Source organism: Hylobates moloch, unplaced genomic scaffold (assembly GCF_009828535.3).
Source record: "Hylobates moloch isolate HMO894 unplaced genomic scaffold, HMol_V3 SCAFFOLD_13, whole genome shotgun sequence".
In the NCBI taxonomy this organism is placed as follows: Eukaryota; Metazoa; Chordata; class Mammalia; order Primates; family Hylobatidae; genus Hylobates; species Hylobates moloch.
The window spans coordinates 62,537,468-62,558,838 of NW_026652288.1; the positions used below are offsets into that span (position 1 = coordinate 62,537,468).

Sequence of the window (21,371 nt, forward strand, 5' to 3'; positions counted from 1 at the left end):
AAATTCCCAGCCCCCAAAAAGTAGCAACAAATTTAGATTATTCCATGCAGATGTAGGCAAATAACTGACTGTCTACTAGACAAGAAGAAACAGCAAGCTATATACTCCAGATGGTTTTTGTTGGCTCATGAAAACATTAGACTGCCAAAGCATCAAGATTATCAGCATTTACTTATTTCAGTTAATAAATCATTTCCCCAGAGCTACTATAAATCCCATAATATTTAAAACTTTTTATGTAGCCATAATTTGATCAAATATCGTTTGCTCTCAAAATTTCCCTGGAGGAGTTTCAGACCAGCCTGGGAAAGATGACAAGACCCCATCTCCCCAAAAAACTAAAAATTAGCCAAGCGTGGTAATGCACACCTCTAGTCCTATCAGGAGGATTCCTTGAGCCCAGGAGTTCTAGGCAGCAGTGAGCTGTGATCATGCCACTTCCCTCCAACTTGGGCTACAGAGCATAACTTTGTCCCTTTAAAAAAATATCCCCTGGGGAAAGGACATAATTTGAGGTTGTTATCTTTTTCAGTTTGAAAAGCAGAAGTAGGACCAATATGTTATTTTCTACAATATATACAAAGTCAGTCATAACAAAATTAGTTACAATAAACCTGTGTTCGATAGATCAATAGGGTAACTATAGTTAAGATTCGTATATTGTACATTTTAAAGTAGCTAGAATAGAATAACAATTTAAATATTCCAAGAATAAAGAAAAGACAAACATTTAAGGTGATGGACATCCCAATTACACTGATTTGATTACGTAAATGTATCAAATTATCATAGGTACTCCAAAATATGTATATATAATACATATCAATAAAAAAAACAAAAATTTGTTAAAATGAAATACAAGACAATCAATTTTTTAGGTAACTGAAGAATATTTTGCTCCCTAAATAACATACAGAGAAATAATATTGAACTATATATTTTAAGTTATGACTACTAAGTTTATAAAATTTGGATAAATTACTGCATGCTACATTGTGCTGTCAAGTGTCTGCCTGTTGCATGGCTACTGTCCTCCAATCCCTACACACATGCATATTCTGGCACAAATCTTGTTTCTTTGAGCTTCTAATATGCTCCTTTCATGTATGTGTCTATGTCATATCAATTATTTCAGCCTCAGGCCCACAACTTCAAAGAACACAAGGGCTGAGAGCCTCTTTTTCTCTCAAATAAGAGATTATGAAAATAATATCTTCCCATATGGTATCTACTGCACCCTTATTCCAACATTTCCAGAATATAATAGGTGTCTGGTGAGGGATTTGGTCCTGCCTTCCTAAGGCAATGAAGTCCACAATCAGGACTTCATATAATGATATTTTCATTGAGAGCATTTTGTGCAAAGGCAAGCACAGGTGCGATAAAATTGTGAAAGGAACAGATTTGCCTTTCGAAGAGCTAACAGTCATCAGTAATGTGTATAGTCCCACAAATAAAAGCTGGGTGGAGACCAGAAGACCTAGATGTGGTCCTAGACTAGCTGCATTGATTTAGAGTCAGTTCATTTCCCTCGGCTTCATTTTCTTGATCTGTAAAATGAAGGATCTAAATGATATGTAGATATCCACCAGAGACAAGTCTCTCTCATACTGCATTCTACTCCCAAAGTTTTCTAGATTATGAGAAATCCTCTAGACTTTCATATTTTGTTTTGGCTGGCCTTTGATGACTATATTTCTCCCACTATACCTCTAAATGTAAATGGGTCACCACAAAAAACCTACTAATTTTTGCTTAGGAAATGATAATTTTATGAACATTCTCTAAATGACTATTTTAATATAATAGAATAAAATAATGGAAGTGTGTAATCCTCTCTGTGAGTGTAAAAACATTATTTTGATTATATGTGTCAATAGAACTGGTCATAGCAATTCCATATGTGAAATCATTATGTGTTTTTAACTCTCGACACTATAGAAAATCAGGAAGATACTAGTTCTTCTAGAACTAAAAGGGATCCAGTGTTCTTTCAGAGACTACACAGAAGAGGTTTCGCCCACAGGTTCATCATGACTGGAAAAGGTGGTGAACTCTCCACCTAAAAAACAAACGGACAGCTAATAAAAGGCTCCCTGCTCCCAGGAACCCAGTTGGGCCGGCTACGCCCTCGGTTTTGCAGCAGAGCATTTCACTGAAGCTTGGCACAAGTTCTAGGGTGTCAGCTCCACCTCCAAAATATAATGCATCCAGTGTGAAATAAATATATCCCTGTAGCCAATAAGAATAAACTGCTCTTGGTGCTTTCTATTTTTATTTCATAGTTGTGTTATACCAAAAATCACGTTGTTTTAAAGATCTACTGAGTTAATTAGGACAGGAAAATAGTTAAGATGTTGTTGAAAATGAGGTAATTGTGAATAAATATTGCCCACATTTACAAAAACACAAATATATAAAACATATTTCCAGGCAGCTGCAATGTAACATTATGTTTTAAAATAAATATCAACATTAAGCATGTAACTCAACAAATATCTCAAATCAAACTCTCTTACAGAAATATAATAAGATAGTAGAATATCTAAAATTTGAAATACAATACCATCATTAGAGAATGTGGCATATTATATAAACTTTATCCCTTAGCAAATACTCTTATCATTTGTTAGTTTGGTTAAGTAAGAAATTTTCAAGAATATGTTATTTTAGGTATCTTTACTCTTGTATAAATAAACAACCTATAAAAAAGTTTTAAATTACTATAAATTTGTTTTGATCTTGGGATATGTGTGTATACCTATGTGTATGGGGGTATACATAAATACATATATAAAGCTAATATGTAAAAACCATATAGATTATTTGATTATTTCAATATAATTAATATTCATACTTTATGATGTAAAATGATAAACCTTTTTTCTTGTACATTAGTTAATTAAGGTCACATACTCAAATTTACAAAATAAGATTTGTTGATGTTTAAAACAACAAATAATTACAGATAAACTTTTCCTTTGGGGAAAAAAATTTATAATTAACTCCTCATCCTCTTCCCTAAGCATACCAGGATACTAAAACTTGCCTGAAATATTATTTGAGTCCACCAATTAAATAATTATGTGCAATTTTTACAATCTGACCAAACACAAATCAAAGCCCATACATATTTAGCAAACTTTGTTATCTACGTCATTTTTATGCCAGTGGCTGTACTATGATTTTGTCTTAAAATCTTCATGAGAAAGAGGATATCTGAGCAAAAAAAAAAAAAAAAAAAAAAAAGTATATTTAAGAAGTAGGGAAAAAAACTAGTTTTATGGGTCTTTTTACTTATTAGAAAGTCATCTACATAAATAATCAAATAATGGTTTACTCACTTGTTTGAATATATAACCATAATAATATAGGGAAAGAGGGAAAGTAGTTCAAGTATTAGACCATAAAGCAATTCAGAAGTATTTAACTGATGGCAACAGAAAAAATATTTAAAACTAGTATAATTCTAGGAATAGGGCATTTCTTTGAGATGAATATATCTTAATTTCATAAATGATGATCAAAGGTGGAATAAAAAATTCATCAGGGTGAAGATTGTCAGCAATTCCTCATAAGAATTCGGAATGATTTGAGTAAACAGGAAAAGGAATACAGAGACATTTAGGGGACAGTGATGGGCAATCAATGCAAATGTTTTTTACTTTATAGACTCAAACTACATAAACAGCTCCTGCCAGTTCTTATAAAATTCTACATGTTAATTAAATGTGAGATTAGAACCATTTTTCCCATTTTAATTCTTACTCTAGAGGAAACACATATTACAGAGCCTTGTACTCACCTTTTGCAGATTTTACAAGTCCTGGGCACCTTGTCAGGGGCTACCCAAGGTTGCCTATGCCTTCAGCCAGGTAAGGTTTTAAGAATTAACACTTTCTAAAATCACATACTCAGCTGATAGTTTATGTGGCCCTCATTTTCTCTGTTTCTCTATATCTACCCTGCTCTTCCTACACTCCACTCTTTTTCATATTTGTATTTATAATATATCTTTGGGGTATAATGTTGTTTGTCTATATGTCTGTATACGCACAAGGGATTATCTGTATGCATGTGTATAGGAAAATGGTCACTGAAAATGGCAGAGTTCACTTAATTGTGGGATTCATAATCCATTACTCAAAGCATCTTGACTATTTTCACTGAAACACATGTGCTGATAAATAACTTTCCTGGAGAAACAATGCCATTTAGGAACTTTGATCTCAGGAACTCACTTCAGAAGCATTTTACCTTTGCCAGCCCTTCACCCCATTTCTATCTCTGCTTCTAATACACTGGTTGCCTTCAGCTCCATGAATAAATAAATATACATAAGCCCTCTGGAGAAATGTTTGTGTACACCTTTAGCTAGTGTCCTATGGAGTTTTTTAAGCTGGAGGGGATCAACTAATTGAATAGCAATGCATCTATTTTTTTATAGAAAATATTTCTAACAATCTATAAGAACCTTTAGTTTTCTGTTCTAATACTAAATCCACTTCACCCTCAGCTCCTGTAAATTTCAAAGCCCATATATTTTCTTCCAAAATTAATAGAAGGCTAGTATATTGTGAATTTTATCAAGGTGAGAAAATATTTAAAGAGACTTAATGAGCCAATAGTGTGTTTTTCAATCATTTTATTACACAGCTTGCATATGAACTCTTGAGGTTTGAAGGTAATTACATTTTTTCCCAATAACATGATCCAAATATATGACTGCTAATCTTGAAAATACAATTTCAGTCCTAGCCAAATTAAAACAAATGGAAATAAATCAAAATCAACTCTTTGATTTTGAATAGGGAATCTACCCGTGAGGAGAACATCATAAATAACTGTTGCTGGATGATCAGCAGAGTGGTCCTCAGCAAACTGATAAGAGAGGACACTCTGGTTAAAATTCCTAGCTTGCTTGCTTTTCTTTCTTTCTTTCTCTCTCTCTTTCTTTCTTTCTTTTCTTTCTTTCTTTCTTTTTTCTTTCTCTCTCTCTCTTTCTTTCTTTCTGCTTAGAAAATTACGTAAGAGATGAATTTAATTGAATCCTCATTTGGAACATTAACCTAATTCATTTAAGGATTATAGAGATCTTTACACTTTCTCGTGTATTCCCAAACTCTGAGAACCTGTTTGATTACGATGATTTACTGTAACACTATTGAAACACACAGATGGCACTAATTTTCCAAAACTTTCTGTCTCCTCGAGGCACCCCGATAGCAGCGGAAGCTTTTCCAAGCAATTCCCTGCGGACATCTCAAGTTTTTGCCTGAAGTGCAAACGAGTCACAACTATGAATCTTGGCAAAGGAACTTTGTTTCGACTCTTGGGGTTGTGGGGAACACCTGTGTGTCCCTCTTTTCCCTCCCCCAACCCTTTCTTTAAAATCTTGACATCTACTGGGAGGAAAAGTAGGTTAATTAGGCAGGAGTCTCTGGCTCGGCCCCCAGCGGCGGTTTTCAGGTGGCTGAGAGCCCCGCCGCCTTCCGAGCGCGAGTGATGAAAAGGGGAGGGAGGCCGCGCCGGGCGGGCCGGCCGCTCACAATGGAGCAATTATTTGTCTAAAGTTCCATCCTCTGCGGAGCTCCTTGCATAATTCAAACGTAATTAGGCAGACGGTGTTCCTTTTAAAGGCGTGACTTTGGGGGGTGGGAGGGATGCTTATTTACTTTGGGGCTTCTCTAGGATATCAGCTCCCGGAAGAGCTGAAAAAATGATTACAGGCAGATTTGCACCATCTGCGTGGAGAGTTCAAAAAGTTTGTTCTCTTGCAGATCGAAACCTTTTCAACTTTTATCTCTCTTACCCGCTCCTTATCTGCAACCTGATGTCATAGACTCTCATTCAAAGACTGTTAGCTGAAAAAAAAAAAACCCTCTCGGGACTGTGCTCACATGCCTAACAGTCCCAATGCTCGCCCTCGCCTTGAATTTTATTCCCGTCATTCAACTACCATTATTTCCTGGTGGCCAGGACTAGGTCTGAGTCACGCCTTCTGCTCAGGTCTGGAGCTGGGTCGCAGAATCTCCGCCAATTTGGAGATTGGCCCTAAAAAGTCTCCATGCAGCGGGAAAGTTTGGGAGCAGAATCAAACTAAAAAAAGAAAAAAAGAAACAAGCAAACAAACAAAAAAACAGCTTTGAGGTGAAGGGTTAGGCTTGCCTGGTTGGGAGAAGATTGGAGTGTTCTGTTTGTTTACCTATTTTATACGATTTTCTTATTTATATGGAGGTAGTGGAGGCGATGCCAGAGCGATGATCAAGAGAAGGGTTTAGAAATGGCACTACTAAGAAGATGCTTGTTTTTGCCTCAGTCAGCTACGGATGGAGCTCAAAAGGTTTCACTCAGCATCGTCCAAAATCGATTGTAAATACACACTCTAAATACATATACACGTACCTCTAGATACATATTTAGCCTAGGACATATCACCTAATATATATTACACATCTGATATTTATTGCCATACATTTGTATGTTCTTATAAATAGCATATACCACTTAATATTTATATATCATTTTATGTACTCTTGTAATACATAAAAATAAAATGAAAACTATATCAACGTACTCCAAATACGGAGATACATATTAGTTATGGGAATATGTTAGGCAATGAATATTAAATTTTAGGATCTGCTTGGATGCTGAATTTCATGCCCTTTCACAAGTTGTTTAAAAGCCTGTGGCCTCTCACCGGGAACCCAGCATATACATTCATCTCTTTCTTCCTTAAAAGCTCTAGCACTACCTGTCACTTCCAGAGCAATGTAAACAAAGTTCTTGTTCAAACTATAGCCCCTAAACCAATCGATGAAACTAGTATTTTAGAGGAAGACTGCGACAGCTTAGGCCACCGGAAAATGACCCAGAAGTTCAACTTCTGCGCTCTCCGGGGAGGCTGGATCCGAGCACCCACTCAAAAAAGTCTTAAATCCGTTCGGGAAGATCATCTCGCACTGAGGCCATTTGACCTGGTGATACCAGGTTGTTAGTAACGCTTGATGTTTGGGGAGTTCGGCATATTTGACTCTCCCTGCGGCTCCTCCTCCTAGCCCACCCCCAGCCCCCAGATCTGGGCCCCTTGGAAACACTCTGACCTCCGCAGAAGATTCTGAAGAAAATGCAAAAGGAGAACTAATATTATTTTCCTATTATTCGATTTGCGTTCTCTGAGTTCTTAATTCCAGCCTTTCCTAGGTGCTATTCTGCGCCAAAAAGAGTTAGGTTTTGCCAAACACTCCCACATCCAGGATTCTTGACCACACAGAGGGATTTAGAAAGCAGAAAACTCGTTAATTTTGAGCGACTTTTTGGAAAAGAAGTTGGGTGGGAAGGGGACGGGTGCTGCACTAGGAAGATTCAAGAATGGACCTGCCTTGCCCCGATGCAATCCGCTTCCTAGGATGGGATGGGGGGTAGGGGATTGCATTTCTTTAACCCAGATCCACGTGCCTCCCCACCTGCCCCGGCGCTGGGCGGTTGATATTGTGCGAGTTCCTGAGCTGTATTGAGAACATATCCTAATGTCTATAGAAACTTGGTGGAAAGAATCTGATGAATGTGTCTAATTGGTTTAACTTGCCATCTATTCACAAGAAGTAAAGGTCCATCATTAGGCTTAATTGAGTTTTTTTTTTTTAAGTCGCTGCCTTTAATGATCATAGAAGCAGCTAAGTCCAACACCAGCATTTGCGTCATTTTAATTACCCTGTTTATTTGTTGCGGATATGGCAAAGTTATCCAATATTTCCCCACATCCCTTCCAACTAAAAGGGGAGCTCAGCAAGCTGGGCAGTCCTGCTTCCAACCCAGAGAGGGCGAGGGTAGCGTTTGGAATTTTGAGACTGGGCTGTCTGGCGCGGCTTCCAATTCCAGTCTTTTCCGCCAGGCGCGGCTGCAGTTTAGACCGCGGCAGTGGTCTAAATTCTTCGCCCAAGGAACCACAGCCTAAAGAACTATTTGCCATCGGATTTGTCCTCGGCAAATGTCTCACCAAGCTGTAGGTGGATGGATAGATAGATACATGATAGGTAGATCGATCGATAGATAGATAGAGAGGTAGACAGATCCTCGAAGCTTGCTGATAAATGTTCTGGAAAGAGCTGCTTAAAAGCTTCTACACAACCTTGTTTGGGGGACCTCGTCCCCAGGTAACCTGCTCACGGGATTCTACACTCACTGACACAAATAACGCTCTTGCCAAGTTCCCTCCCCAGCTGGCCAAAACCTGAGGCTCCCCCATTCATTCAAGAATTTCTTTTTAACAAACTTACTGGTAGGTAGTTGGTTCATAGTTGCCCAGCCCACTCCCTGCAGCAAATCACACACAAGAGCAAGCAGGCAATTAGAACCACTGTCAGAGTGCTTGAAAATCATCCATTCTTCACATTAATTAAGCTTTGACAATTGAAGTTTCTATGGATTGGGACCTCAAAACTTTCTGTCTCACTTGAATAGCAGGAACTTAGTAGCGTCTGCTACTCAAAATGTTAGCCCTCACTTCACCCTGGCTATTCTGTTGTTTTTTAAAAAATTAAAAATGATTCGACCTCTTGAGCATTTTTGCACAGGGGGCGGGAGTTTGAGTTTTGAAACCTTTGTCGGAATCAAGTCTCTTATTCAGGTGGAATCTGTGGATTTGCTTTTTTCAGCAGCAACACCCTGATAGCATTTTAAATTTTTGGTATGATTTTTATCTCCCACCTTTCTAAATTTAGGAGTTCACTGCATAAGGCAAATCAGAGAGAAGCCACCTAAGCCAAATGACTGGTTTCATTCTGCAATGTTTGGCAGAGACTTGTAGATCAAAATGAAATCTTAAAAGTTTTTTTCTTTTTTCTTAAAAAAGATAACAACAGAATTCATGCAAATGCCAACAGGAGAGCAGCTAACAAATTATCTTTCAGAGCAAGGAGACAAGTGGCTATTTGGCAGGTTCCATTAGCCACAGCTCTGTACTTGGGCACAGATCTGCATTGAAGCTGCTCAGGCTTGGCTCACTGAGGATGTGAAATGCCCTGTTGACTATGGGCTCAATGAGGGCCTAAATGGCCAGCCATAGGCAGCTGGTCCTAGCCTCCAACGTGGCTCCTTTAGCCATAATCCTGAGAAGTGTGCCCCAAAACCCCTATGAAGTGGGAGCCACAGAGTCTGGAGCATGCATTTGGGCGAGGAAGCGTCTGGAAGGTGTAAAAGGTCTCACCTCAGGAGCCACTCCGGCACCCCATAGCCTGCTAGCTACTCTGTGAATTTCAGCTTATCCACAGAACTCCAGGATGCAAGTCATTTCACCCCAGTGAGTCCTGGCTCTGCGGTACAGGTTGAAGTTGCTGGTCATTCTCAAAGAGTCTGAATCAGACAAAAGCAGCCTGAAACTCGGGCCTCAACTTCACCACAGCCCCTTCACATTGCTTCCAGTGCGCTAACCTTGCTGGGAGGGGAATGTGGGAGGGGAGATAAGAGCGGGTGCAGGAGGAGAGAACTGGCAACGAGTGTTTGAATTGCAAGTTTCATCCTTAGGAGAAATACCAGAAGTAAAGAGCCTCCCAGGTGGTTGAATCCTTGGGGGCATTTCTGTAGGGCCCCCTGGGTGAGCCATCAAGACCCAGGACTATGCCACCCCAACCCCTTGGCTCAGGAAAAGCATTGCCTCGTCCCTGTTCCTCCTCCTCTGTCATCGGACACACTCACTAACTTCTCTAAGACATACAATTTGGGACAAAAAAAATCTGGTTAACAAAATCATTCAGTATCATTCTTGCTATCAGTTTTATTTCGATTTCCAACCCTCCTGTTATTTTGTCCTGTGCTTCTGTTCTTTCCACCTCCATTGGGAAGGGAGGTCTTTTTCCCTTTCTTCTCCTCCCTCCAGGTGCTGGAGTTTTTACACCGGTGCTTTGTTACTTAAGGAGAAAAACTGCCTGCATGGTGCAGGATGCTGAAGGGGAGACAGAAAGAGAAGGTCTGGTGGCCTGGGGGCGGCCATGCGTGTAGCCCTCCCTGGTATGTTTTTATGCACAGAGTTGGCGCCAGGGCAGCGCCCCAGACCCCAGTCCTGGCTGGACAATAGATGACCGGACAGCTGCGGCCGCTACAAAGGAGCCCCTCGACCGCGTCGCTGTTTACTTAGTGTCGGGTCTGACCCCAGGGCTGCTTGCGGCCAGTACAGATGCTGATTCCACCCTGGGAACAGGCTTTCTGTCCTCCGTTCGCCGCGCTAGCCCGCACGTGTTTGCAAACAACTTAACTGACTTCTCGAATATTCATCTGCTGACGCTGGCTTTAGGGAAATTTGAGGGGAGACTTGCTGGGCAAAGACCTGAGGCCTCCGGTGGTTTGGCTCCCCACACGCAGGTCCCGTCCGCCTCGCTGATTATCTTTTCTTCTTTCCAGAGGAAGCGGATAGGCTTCAGCTTTAGAAAATTTATTGTTTTAATTTGCCAGCCATAAGTAGGGTCAGAAAGAAGCCGGACAACAGGCCTACAATCCGCCCCGCAGACGCGCACGGGAACAAACACGAACACGCTGTGAGCCAGGCCAGAGAATTATCTTTGTGCACATGGAGAAGACCTTCATCTGGGGCTGCTGCTGGTATATTCCTTTCCGTGCACTTCTACTGACACACCCGGGCATCATGATCCCTAACTCAACTCGACTTTAGGTTTAAAAGGAATTAAAATCACTAGGTAATCACAGTACGAGTCAAAGGTCAATAAAACGCTCAGCTGTTTAAAATAAGCTTTGCCCTCAAACTAGAAGTCACCTAGTCTTTCTTGTCAGTGTCTAAAACACATTTAGAGATTTATTTGTTTCTCAGATGCGCAAATTGAAAGGCTGTCTGGCAAGGAGATGTCTTACTTAACTAGACCACCGCCCCCCAACAGGAATGTCTCCCTCTTTGGGGCTTCTGTCTCAGAAGAGCTGCCAGGAACCCATGTCTGCAAAGACAGCTATTGGGACTGCCCCGAATTCCCCTGACCCAGGGCACTCTGTCCCCCACTCCAGTCCGCATCTGGGCCTAAAGATCCTGCTCTCTCCTCCCCATCCCAGAACTGCCACACAGAGCCTTTGATATTGTCCCAAGCTTAATTTGGTAAGGCAAGAAAACAACCTAATACCACTTCTCATCCCCTGATTTCAGAGAATCTAATTTTTCCTAACTGCCCCTACAGACTTGAAGGTAGGGGTAGGCTTTTCCACAAGCTCCTTCTATGAGTGGGGCTGGGCTGACACCTGTGCTGAGAATGCCGGAGAAGGTGATTGGAAAACCAACTGTGACAGAGGAAGCTGAGCTCTTGGTGCCCCCCACTCCCTCTTTTATCCTCTTTATGACATTGTTCCCAATGACTGTCTAGTTTAGATATGACGAGACCAGCGCCTCCCTTGAAATGGAAACAGAGGACTGAATAAAGAAGAAAAAAGCACTTTGTAGTCTGCATCGTCCATCTTTAATTCAGAGACGCATCTCTACTCCAGGGAGCTCTGCCTTTGATCTCTTTGATTTTTTTAAGCCAGATCTGTTATGGACTAAAATTCCTAGGTTTTCCATAGAAACATCTCCATTCCTTCGGGATATTGATGTTTTCTTCTTCCTGGGGGTTATGATATGGTAAATCAGATTCAGAAAAGGGACAATGCCAGCATTCATGGGCCTGGGGTGGGGTTTCTCTTGGCCTTCTCCCTCCCTCTCTCTCTCCTATTCTCTCTTAGTCCCTCTCATTCATACAAATATTTCCTCCATCCCTCTCTCTCTTTTTCTCCTCTCCTACCTTCCCTCCGCCCTCCTTCCTCCTTTCCTCCTCCTTTCTTTCCCTGCCTTATTTTCTCTCTGTTTTTCTCGGGGGAACCAAAATGGGGGTTGAGATTCTGGTCTCTTCAAGCCTTTCAAGCGCCTTCAACTTTGGCGGCGGCAGCAGCAGGTTGCGTTGCCATGGAGACTGTACTGTATGGCTGCGGCGGCGGCCACGGCGGCCGCAGCTCGAATCCCCTAAACAATGCCGAGCCAAGTGCAGGTTTCTCGCCCTTTTCCGTGCACTTTTCTCTCCTAACGGGGCTAGTGGCCTAGAATGGGAGATGCATCTTTACACGAAAACAATCCCTACCCCTCCTCTACTCCCCCCCCCACCCCCGCTTTTCCTTCCTCCCTCCACGTCTTTGATCTATTAAAAATCAAAAGAACAAAGTCACGGAGGAAAGTTGAGTTTTGTTGTGACTGCCACTGCACAAAATGGAGCTCTTCAGAGTGTGGTGGAACCGAGGTCTGACAATGCTGATCGAGGATTGGTTGTAGCTACAGGTCAAACTGGACAGCTCTATACAAGAGGACACAAATTATAACCAGGCCCGCCAAGGAGCAGCAAGCCTCTCCATCCCAAACTGACTGTAGCTAGGAGATTCTGATGGCCAGAAATGCCTCCAGTCAGGCTCCAAGTGCAACGTGAGTGAGGGCTCTGAAGAGGCCTCCAGGGGAGGAGCCACAAGGACCCAAGGCTAGAATATCTGCTCAATCTTAAATCATTTTACAGAGCCTGTGCGTGGCATTAGACCCCACCCAGATCTAGACAAGCTACAGCTTCCTCCACAGTGCTTGGCGCACAGCAGGTGTTCAATAAATAATCGCTGGTGGTTGTTGCTTCTGCACTGCCAAACCCTCCGCTAGGGGGCGCGAGAGGAGGTTTACCCAGAAAGAAGGGAGTGGGTAGACACTACAACTCAAGAAACAACAGCCACACTGTACCATAAAGGACGGTTAGATAGCTGGAAAAATAATGCCAAAGCAAACAGATACTGAATTCAGTTTTTCTTTTCCAAAAGGATAGTAAAATTAATATTATCATTATGGTCAGATGTCATTTGCCACAACTTATTGCTAGTGAGACCAACACTGAGCCGAAACATACATCAGCCATTTTCTCAGAACTAAGACACTGTAAGATCCTCAACCTTCAGATGCTCAGAGCGTTTCTTTAGATAATGTATTCAGCATCCACTACTTAAAAATAGTATCAGTCATTATTGAACTGGTTGTGTCTATGTCTAATATGCAGATCACATATTTATAGATTCATTTTGTCACATTGAATATTCTATTTAGACAGCAAAAAAAAACACAAGTAGATTTGAATTACATTCATTTTTATTTTAAGTCAATGAGAAACGTGGTTACTGCATACTTCAAAAATTTACTCAGTTTGGATTCAACATTTAGTATCCAATTTTTTGGCTACCTTTTCTATATTAAAAATAACCTTGGCCAAAGCTTCTATTTGAAATAAAATAAAAAATACAAAAAAGGATTGTAAAGTAAGAGAAAGAAAAGCAAACTCAACCTGAAAACCTTTAAATTCTGAACAACCGGATTGCGTAGTGTAAAGCCTATCCCAACATTTTCTCAAGGAACTGGTGTGCTGATGATCCCCCAAACATTTTAGTAATGTCCATAAACTTCAGAGGCTGAAGTACAGCAAGCAAAATGTGCTAACAAAGGATAGACATTTGGCAAGATAAAATTTAAATATTTTTATTTTTAAACCAGTAGAAAAACTATAAATTCACAGAAAATTCTAGTCATTTCTAAAACAAAATTATAGAAGAAACATGTTAATGTAACTGTGTTTTTTTCTAAGCCATGTTTGAACAGCATAATTATTTGTGATGTACAAAGAAAGGAGGAAAAAAATTAGAATGCAGAATTGTTGCTAGGGATTTGCAAACATCATGGAAAAAGTAGCACAAACTCTTGCCAAGATCCCAGAGCTCTAATCCCTGGATCCTGACCTCCAAAGGAAGGCTAGAAAACTCTGCCTCTGCCTCAAAGTCTTGAGAAAATGAGACTGAAAACAATCGATAAAATCAGCTGGGAGAAAAATATATGAATGTTCTTGGCCCAAGTGACCAGGATTAGTATTTAAAATTTATGTTGTTAATTAAATTCAAATATAAAATCAAAGAAAACTTTTGTCTAGCAACGTCACTGCTTATGGTATGTATTCTCTTACTGGTTAAATGTACCATAGACATATCCATACGCACACACTCAAGAAAGTTCCAGTTTGAAGAACTTTACCTTTTCTCTCTTACGTATTTTTTCCTTCATTTATTTACCTTTGCAGTTACAAATAAATTTAGAAAACTACTCCCTAGACAATTGATAAGGCAGAATGTTAACTGGCCAAAAGTTTCTGGGCCACCTTTTAGACCTCAGGGAGAATTAAAGGGAGATATCTGTGAGGTCTCGTCACAGGCACATGGAAAGGAAACAGGAAGTAACAATAGTAACCACTACCTAGGCTAGAAAAGGTGATTCTGTAGGGCCTGAGTGGTTCCATCCATTTTGAATGAAACTTAAATGCAAAGGCAGAGAGCAAGCCTACACACACACACAGATCCCTAGGCTCAAAAACAATAAACCTATACAGAGTGACTGGCACTTTCAGTGACTCAAGACCCAGTCCCCCACAAATTCTAAACATCTTAGCTTCATTTTAAATGGTCAGCGAGAGCTTAGGAAAGGAGATGTCCTAGGTACAGTCTTATTTCTTCCTCCCTTCCTCTCACAGAAAAAGCCCTAACCTTGTAGAATAAATCCATACTTTCAAAGTACCTTCTCATTTAGGACATTTTTAGGAAACTGTTCCCATCTATCCACTGAGTGTCATTCTCCTCTTGAACCTCTGAGTTCTATGGATCTCCCTGTGTCTTCTCACTGTAAAAATAGAATCACTTCCTCCTGCTGAACATTGCTCAAATCGCCTCAAAATGTGGTCCCAGCATCACCTGGGAACTTATTAGAAATGTGAATTCACATAAACTGTTAAAATGGAGCCAACCAATTTCTAGTTATGTTTTATTTTGTTTGTTTTTAAACAAACTTTGGGTGATTCTAAACCTTGATCAAATTGGAGAATCTCCAGTTTAAAGAATCTTTCCTACCCACTCACCCACTCACCCTGCTAATGGAAATGTTGAATGTGGGAGTTTGTATCCGTGAAGACTGAAGACAAATCTGGAAGGAAAGACAAGGACAAGCCCTCTGAAGCTGAGGGCTGAGAACAGAGCAGTCAATGAGTGGCCCTGGCTTCCCATCCACACATAGCCCAGCACTGGGTCTAGGGGACAACTGTTTAGGTTCCCAGTCCCAGTTTGCTGTGACTACGAGCACTGGTGAGTGAAAAAAGTGAAAGAGAGATAGCCATGTGCTCTTCTCCAAAGGGAACTCCAGACAGGGATATGCTGACACTCTGGTATGGAAGAAAGCTGTGGAAGGAAGAGTCAGAGGGGAAGACACTTGAGGCAAGGTTCTCCAACACAAACAGACTGAGGAGTTCAGATACCACCCAGGAAAAGGCAGGGGGAGGAGATGACTTGTGTGCCTGACTGGGAGTAGGAGTCTGAGGGTGGAGTATGTGTGGAAGGTATACAGGATGTGAATATGGTGGGTGTAAGAGTTGGGGGGAAGTGATGCCTGGAGACATGTTGAGGGATATGAAGGCATGGGGAGGTGACTGATGTGAAAGAGTGAGAGAGGTTCTAATTGTGTGGGGGCAAGAAGAGTCTGGGGGCTTTGAGAGAATGTGTGGGAGTGTAGGGTGTGGAGATGAAAAGATTGGAGGTGGCAAAGGGTCTGAGGGAAGTGAGGAGGATGAAGTAGATATGAGGGATTTGTGGGATTCTGTGGAAGTGGAGGATGAGGAGTAGTAGAGGGTTAGAGGGGGAGATGGGTAGAAGAGAATATGAGGGGCTATGAGTGTGAGAAGGTGAGGTTTAAGAAGGGTTGAGGGAGTATGAAAAGGTGAGGTGGTGTGAGACAGTAAAAGAGGGTGGGGGAAGGTGAGAGGAGGGTGGAATGGGAGAAAGCAAGAGGGCTCCACAGTCTTCCAAGCTACTGACGAAGGGAGTGAAGGGTAAAGGAAATGGGGATCTGACATATGAATGAGAGTCAGGAGCTAAAAACAAAACAAATGAAAAACAAAAACAAAAACAAAACAAACAAACACCATACTTATGGCCCCTTGTTCCCTCACCAGACAGCTTTAGCTAAATCAGAGAATGAGCTGGAGTCCTCCTGAAGCACCTGGTACCTGCCAAATTCTCGCTCCCTGTGGGCATCTACTTCTGTGACTAAATTAAGGGGCTCCAGAAATGTCAGGTGTGAATGAAGTGTGGGAACTTTTCAGGTCTTCAGGCCCTGCACCCCTCTCTAAAGGCTGCAATGCTCCCTCCCCTTTCTTTAACTCTGAATTCACAGTTTTTACACCAAAGAGGATTAAAATGGGGGCCGAGACTTCTCGAAATCCCAGATTTTCCAAGACTGCCCATAGGAAAGATCTCTAAGCATCAAGATCGTAAATCTCACTTGCTTGCCGAAGCTTGGTGTGGCTTCTTCCAAATGCCCCTCTGGAATCCAGTCCCTGAACTATACTGCCTCAGCTTCTGCACCCTCTTTGCCAAGAGCAGGTGATTAGGGCCGGGTAGTGGTAGATGCAATAGGCATTGGAAATCAGAGCACAATTTATTGGTCAGAGGTTGTGAATCAAAACGGGGGACGAGAACTGTATTTCTCTGTACCAAGAAAGCCACCAGAGAATGACTGTCCTCTGAACCCTGACTCTAGTATGGCCTGCCTACTCATAGGCACAGACAAAGGACCTGGAACTGGAATCTCTGGGCTATTCCAAATTAAGTTCAGTACTTTCTAGTTAAATACACATGCCTCCAAAGCATCTCTAAATTTTTACTTACAAAGTGGAGTTAAATTAATAGCAAATGAAGGATTTTTAGAACAATACAAGCCTCATCTACATAAATTAGGGGGAAATAACTACCTTGGAAGAAATACAATGCAAACAGGGTACTTCCTCTTTGCTCTATCGGGTACTTCCAAGTCCTATAATCTGACTTTACTTCTTCACTTTAATTTCACTGCATAGTAAAAATGTAAAAACTTCACAGACTACAGCAGGTGTCATTTTATAATCCAGTCAGTAAGAATATTATTTATATAGAAGTTAATGTGTATTAGAGTCATCTAACAAATTTTACAGTTACGGTGTCTTGTAAGTGCAATCATTTTACCTTTAAGAAATATTAATTTTACACGCAAACAATTTTTCAATAGACAGCTATCACATACTCAACTCTTATAAGAGTAAATCAATTACCTTAATTTTTCAATTCTGAATATACTTATATTTTATAAAATATAAAAATATTTTTTCCTCCTTTCTTCCTCATTTAAATTATGTTATTTGTTTGAATAAGAACACTTCTGGCAATTGTGCTGTGTCTTTATTGATATCAATAAATCACTATATGTTCTCTTGAACACTTCTAAGTAAAACCATTGACAGATTTCACAATATAAACATTTAATGGTATTTTTAGCTCTGGCCAAAAATATGCACAAACTCTATTAATAGAGGTCTGTCAGCAAAAAATGGAACTAACCATCTTTTATCTTCAATTTTAGTTACTATAATTGAATGGAGTAAGTACTTGAATTTTTGATGGATAGAATATATGTGAGATACATTTTATATAATATGCAGATTTCTCTAATGATTTTTAAAAATGTATCTGTTTCAAATTGTGCAAATTTGGAAATTTCTTGAATTCCTAAGCTGCTTTTTGTAACAACTAGATTTAAATCTAAGTCCCTTGTGTTCATCATCATGGATTTTAGATTCTAGGTCCCAATTTACCCATAACCCTGAATAAACTTAACCCATCACAACCCCAGGTACAGGGAAGAAAAGGCTAGAAACATATTGCTGCCTTGCCTGCACTATGTCACTATAGGATATCCCAGAGAATAGAACTCTAATATTTGCATTTCTGTGTCTTTAATTCCTAAATTTTCTGAAGATTGTAGGATGTGGTACATAGCAGAGAGAAGAGAACATTTAGAATCATTTTACTTTAAAATAAAACAACTTTGAAAAAACAGTTGTGCATACACTTAATAAAATGGACAAATACCCTCTGAGAATTGAAATATGATTTTATGTATATTTAATTGCCCACATTTCTGAACCTAAAGACAAAATGCGCAGACATTTATGTTTTGCATCTACCTTAAGAAAGTGTTTTGAAGTAGTTCATACTTATCACATTGTTAAGTAAGAAATAAGAATAACTTAACAAATTATTTCTGTTAGTTAAGAAATTATTATGGAGATTATTGAAAAATGGAGAGAGTACCCTCAATTTTATTCTAGGTGCTTGTTCTTAAATGTATTATTTTTTTCATTCTAAGATTGATGTTTTTACCTTTCTGCTACTTTTGTGCTGTACCTAAAGTCAATGTGGAACATGGCTTTTAAACAAACTTTCTCCTACCCTGAAAGTCTCCATAGCCCAACAGAGAGAAGGCAAATTTTGCCCAGAGATCAAGAAGAAGGAATTCCAAGGGAGAACTGGTGACTCTCCCTCTTCTCCACCTGAATACAGTTCATGGAAACCTGAAAAATACCTCGCGAATGTTTGGAGAAATCATAGTGGCTTTCAGACATTCAAATCTGCATTCCCAGACTGTGGCATGAGTTGGTGCTACCCTCATCTACTGCATCCCTTGGACTGAAAGAAGTAAATACTCCTCTCTTTCAAGGGAATGACAGTTCCTGAAAGAATATTGAAAATATCCTCGTTTTTCTTAATTTGCTCTCCCTGTCTTGGTAGTCCTATCTGCCAACAGAATTGAGCCATGGAAATTGGTGAGGTTTTACCATGTTGCAGACAATGAAAGGAATGTGGAAAATTCTGATCTCAGCTAAAAACCACAGTTGAGGAAAGTTCATTTTGCTCCTATGTCAAAGTTCAGGAAAAGGCAGCCCAGTTCTCTAAATAATTTCATATCTGTAGTGAGAGGTTTAAAAGTCTTAAACCAATTATAGATTTTAAAAGGTGCTTTTCTCCTCCTGCTAAAGTATTTGGTTTTACTGGAGGAAGTGTTCAAAGCCATAAAGCTCAGTAATCGGGATAAATTCCCCCCAAGTTTCATGGGGTTTCCAGAGCGCTGAGAGGCTGTTGGATGGCCATGGCTCCTTTAGGAACAATAAATCCTCTGGAGGATTCCAAACCTCCCCATTACCAATTATGCTAATTATTAGTTTCTCACAGTTTTCTCCACTCTCCATCTCTCCTCTTCCTTCATCCACTCCCCATCTTTGTGGAAAAGCCATTTGTAAGAAAACTACATTCATGTGCCCTTTGATCAAACAAGAACCTGTTGACTCCCACAAACATAAACTTCCCTTCGCTATCAGTTATCTTACCGACTTTTTTGGCAAGAAAAAAAAAGGCCAGAGAGATACATGTATTCCTCATCTAAATGATCTCTCTCCTATTTAACCAGCAACTAGCAATCATCCGACATTAATTTATACAGTTTGTGCAAATACCTAAGCTATTTAAAAGGCTGCTCTGGGTCGTGTGTGGCAGGGAACATCTATCTGGTGAATAGGCAGTGTCACACGGTAGCATGCTCTCTTGTCAAGACCGATTGTGTTTTAGGCAAACATTTGCGCAAACATAAAGGCAAAGGTCAAGGACTGTTCAGTCCCAGTATGTGCTAATTCACCTAGCGAACCAATGGGGCAAAAGTTGCATTTTATATGCTCGCCCCCGCCAGACCCAAAGCAGGAGTCGCTCCTGCTAATGAACAAAATCGCCTCTGATCGGCTCCCTTGTCAATTTCTCTTCGGCTCTCTGTTCCATTTCTCTGGGCTTCCTCAGAAATACAACTGGTAAAGACGTGTTTGCCAACATCTGTATCAGCTCCGCCCAATTTCTGGGGCAGCACATGCTTATTCCACGTTTCTGGTAGCAGAAAGCTAATAATAATAAAATCTAGCTTACTACAGACGCTTGCAGGTACTCAAATGAAGGATTGCTCATTGCTGGCATCTGAATATCCATGCAATGCAGAAAAACAATATTATTTAAACCTCAGAATCGAATCTCAAAGCCGCAGGTTAGTGGCAGGAAAGTGCATTTGTAACACACGTTTGTGGAAATGTGGTTATGCGCGCGCACTGGGAGCCGCTTTTCTTTGGGACACTTCGCTACATTCGGCGAATACAAGGTATCGCTTATCCAGTGAAATACGCCTCCCTCACCAATATATCTACACCATCTCCTACAGATAATGCCTAGTTATTTTTCCAGCCTCTAAAAAAAAAATACAAACGATTTCAAGTGGATGTCAACTTGAGCAACTCGGAAGTGGAAAATTTTTAGGGTTAAACAAACGTGCGCACGCACCAACCGGTAGGGTTTACTCTGCATCAATAGTCATTTGGCAAGAACCAATGGCTGAGTTTTTGCAAATCGTCCATTTAAGGGAATAGTTTTTTCCCTTGATAAACCCGAGTCGCAGCTGTGCGCGTCCACAGGCAAGTAGTTTACACGTGCAAAATTCATTCCTGAGTCAGGCGAGCCACAGGCTCAGCTGAGACGCGGTGCGGCGCTTGCCTGGGGCTAGAGAGTCCACGACTTGTTGCCTCTGAGACCCGAACGCGGCTTTCCAAACCCCGGCCACTCAGAATTTGAGGACCTCTGGGTCTATGATGACAGGGCTCTAGGAGAAAGGGCCTCCCTGTAGAACACCCACAAAAACAGAGCAAAGTCGCAGGAGGAAGTCATTCCAGGAGGGAGCTTGGAGTATTCTCTCATTTCTTAAAAACAACAGAAAAACTCCCCACAGTGCATTTTCACTGCCTTCCAAAACCAAAGAGAAAACAGAAGAAAATGTAACTTACCCCGACCTGCCACAATACTACATTTTGAGCGTCCTTTTAACACTTTGAGTCTTCCTTTAGTGTTGCAGCCTTTTCTTTCCTCTTGTCAGAAACCAACTTTCAAACTATCTGCGAAAAATAAAAAGTAAATAAATAAAACCAGATATTTTGACATATCTTGCCGGCTAGAATCTGCCTCAAGGACTTCTTACTTCTTTCTCTACCAAAATTTCCTACACACCACCTGGGCAGCTTCACAAGGCTTAAAGTTTGTGTGGTTTGTGTGAGCAAATGTGTGTGTGTGTGCGCGCGCGCGCGTGTGCGGATATGGGCAGTTAGTTGCTTTTAAAAAGACATCGTTGTCCTTCAGAGTAATAAAAGTGTAGCCCCCATCTTTGGGTGTGGGGATTTTACATGCACTTCTCATTTCAGTTAACTTTTTTCGAGCTGAGAAAAGCTGCTAGCTTACTTTCGGGAGACTTTGCTCGTTATTCATCTGTTTAGTCGCCTCAGAGGCACAAAAGCGGATCTGCGGCGTTATGAAAAATGGCCTGAGCGCGGAGAATGTCACAGTGGTCGGCGTATTATTTTAGCCCTTCTTAAAAAAAAAAAAAAAAAAAAAAACTC

General features: G+C 40.7%; 1 long non-coding RNA gene across 1 annotated transcript in view; it reads right to left on the reverse strand.

Moving 5' to 3' along the window:
- The window catches only part of LOC116481112 (uncharacterized), a 334,440-nt gene extending 313,400 nt beyond the window's left edge, over nt 1–21,040 (reverse strand). Inside the window, exons 1-2 of the long non-coding RNA XR_004251421.1 lie at nt 20,957–21,040; nt 20,766–20,873 (exon numbers count right to left, since the gene is read on the reverse strand). This is a non-coding gene — a long non-coding RNA (uncharacterized LOC116481112). The remainder of the gene's footprint in view (nt 1–20,765; nt 20,874–20,956) is intronic.
- Between the last annotated feature and the right edge of the window lie 331 nt (nt 21,041–21,371).